General features: G+C 37.8%; 1 pseudogene; it reads right to left on the bottom strand.

The window, feature by feature from the left end:
• Positions 1-344, bottom strand: LOC126022067 (protein FAM136A-like; annotated as a pseudogene).
• Positions 345-3,327: the final 2,983 nt, after the last annotated feature.

Here is a 3,327-nt window from a genome sequence, read left to right on the forward strand (position 1 = left end):
TCAAAGGCCAGAGGCAAATAATTCTATATTCCAATGAATGAGAAACTCTTTCATCTTTTTCTTCATGGTCTGGATGAGGTGCATGTGGTTATCTACACACTTGGTCATACAACTCATCTGCTGTTGTTTCACTTGAAGTTTTTATTCCCTGCATATTTAGAATTTTTGGCTTTGTCATTACAATGCATGATGCACCTAGCCATGTGGTTCTGGAACTTGTCCAACTCACTTGTCACCGGAGTCTGGGCTTGAACTAATGTTGTATGGCGTCACTCATTGCATTGGGATACCTGCTGCATGGATGTCTGGATGTTTTCATAACAGCTGGCACTGCAGTGAAACATAATACTCTTTATCTTCCATATGTTCTCTTTCTACAAAGTCCACCACTTCCTGCACCTGCATCAAGCTCTGCCTTGTGACCCCACGCTGCATGTCTGCCATGCTGACACCCACCTGGATTCATCACTAGTGACATCTTGTTAGATCCTGTGTCCAGGACAGCGATTGCCTGGTACTATCAGAAGAGTGTGTGCGGAGTGAGGCTGTCAACATAGACACGAAATGAAGCAACAGTCTTGGTGAATGTCTATCATCCAAGAGTCTGAGCAGTGATGCAGAGATGATAGAGATGAAAATATTTGAATGGTTAGGAAAGAATAAGGACATTTTATCTTAAAATAAAAGTTTCAAATTTCCTGAATGCAACTTGTAATTGTGAACATCCACAGAAGCTTTGGCAGTCAGGAGAAGAAAAGTTGCTGAAATACTGACATTCCTCCCCCTCCACTCCTCTTGCCTATGGCCACTGCACATTCTCTCCACTCCAAATCCTCCCCTCTTTCCAGGAAGCACTGAAACTTTTTCAGCAGTCTGCAATCAGTAATCCTGCTTCTATTTTTAGGGTTTTAAATTCTGGCTTTAAAGGTACTCAAGCAGTAGACTGAGAAAACTGTGGGAGTGTGGGGGATTAGTCTCCGGATGCTGTATGACAAAGCAGTCTATTCACGCTGATAAGGGAGAAGGAGGTTGAGATGTATAATTCATTTTTCATACATTTCGCTTCTAACGCCTCCTTTAATATCAACGAGAGAAAGTACCTTTCCTCCCCCATATCTAGACTCCTGGATTCTGCTAGGCTCCTTGATTTCTGCCCTTGGGAAGGAGAGAGCCACCTTTGCATGCAGTGAAGTGGGACTGAATTTGGTCCACTCAAGTAAGCAATTGCGTCAGTGGGATTTTACTTAGTCTGCATCATATTCCAGCCACACCCCATAACACATTGACTCTACAGCTGGAACGCCCGCATCTAAGATGTTAAAAAGTGACTCCCACATTCCTTGGCTTCTGTAAGAATCCATGGTCCCTTGACATAGCAGAGGGCAATGACTCACTGATATTTCCACCTTATCAGCAGCCTTCAAGGGCATAAATGTAGAATTCTTTCACTTTCTATTTTTGGTGTCAAAACATAAAGCTCTGTGCTTTGATTTATCAAAAGACAAACCCTATGTTGGGCGAACCCTAGCTGTATATCTGATTTAAACCCACCGTAAACCTCTGCAGGAGGTTTTTTTGTCACTTTGGGAGCTTTGATTTGCTAAGGAGGATACGTGGGCTAAGGGAACTCTGGGTTATGTAATGTTATTGAATAATATTAAATTGCTCCATACTTAATTGTCTTAAAAGAGCAAATTAATCCATATATTCACATGAAGACACTAACAAGGGAATAGAATAGAATAAAATACATTTGTGTGGGCTCAGGTATTGATGGCAGAAATTTCACTAATAATCTGTGAATTTAGAAAAGTAAATCCAGAATCTAAAATAATGATAATAATAAAAACAAATGACAAAAATATTTAACAAAAGTAATATAGTTTGTTTGTAATTAAGAGAAACAAAAACAGATTCTCTGTAATCCTGTCAACTGTCCAATTTTCTCCTGGTGTGTTTAGTTGTCCTATATCTCCTTGGATTGTAAGCTAATGAAGGTATATCTTGATAAATATTTAATATCACTTGTTTTATACTTTTTTGATTGGGTAACACTTGTTCTTAGGGCTTACTTCTGACTTTCAGGGCTTATTCCTAATAGGATTTGAGGAACTATTTGAGGTAGTGGCTATTGAATCAGGATTGACCATATGCAAGGCAAACACATACCCATTTAATAAATATTTATACAGATATACTTCAAAGTATATATATATTATTTTTGTTTTTGTTTTCTCTCTCTTTTTTTTTTTTTTTTGTTTTTGGGCCACACCCAGTAACGCTCAGGGGTTACTTTTGGCTATGTGCTCAGAAGTTGCTCCTGGCTTGGGGGACCATATGGGACACCGGGAGATAGAACCGCGGTCCGTCCAAGGCTAGTGCAGACAAGGCAGGCACCTTACCTTTAGCGCCACCGCCCGGCCTATTTTTTTTTTCCCTCCTGTCCTGTAAAGTATATTTTAAATATATACTGTTAACAAATGTTAAGATATATATTTATACTTTATAAATATTTTATACTTTCATAAATATTGTTTATCTTGGTGCCATCTTCAGTAGATTTTTGATGAAAAAATAATACTCATCAAAGCCTGGGTAAAAAACAATTTTGGGCATGTTCATTTTTGGAGTTTCTGGCTTATATCTCATGTTTAAATACATATTTTATAAACAATTCATAGGAAGAATATTTAATTATATTATTAGGAATTTATACATCAAAGTAATGTGGTATTCCCCCATCTGAATTTAACTCAATTTCATGAGAAAAATTATGATCTACATTAAAGGTAAAATTATATATAGACATGTGATCATAGGAGCTTGAAAATGCCTTAAAACTATAGAATTCATTTATCTCTGGCATGCACAGGGTACTTAAATATTTGATTCCTTGAATGACCTGGTCCCCTGAACACCACTGGGTACAGTCTTAGCACCTTTCCTCACCAAGTATTGTCAGATGTGGCCTTGGTGAGTGCAAACACCTCTGGATCTAAGTATCACAACATCACCAATGACAATCGTGGAAGCCACCAAGCCAACATTACTGGGCTGAGAGAGGCCCCTAGGGCATGAGTAGCATTGGAGCATCAAGACCACCCACTTTTCAAATAAGAATAATAAGATCTTCCCCATAATTTAAATATGATTAGAAATATGTCTATACTCTGACAAATGGCCTACTTACTTGAAATGACATTTGATATTAAAAACAGCTGATATTTTTGGAGCACTTCTTACTTGTCAGGAACTATTTCATATTTAAACTTCATTACTCCACAAAACATCTCCATTATGTATATGGTGTAATATGCTTATTTTACA

The sequence above is a fragment of the Suncus etruscus genome, chromosome 11 (assembly GCF_024139225.1).
Source record: "Suncus etruscus isolate mSunEtr1 chromosome 11, mSunEtr1.pri.cur, whole genome shotgun sequence".
In the NCBI taxonomy this organism is placed as follows: Eukaryota; Metazoa; Chordata; class Mammalia; order Eulipotyphla; family Soricidae; genus Suncus; species Suncus etruscus.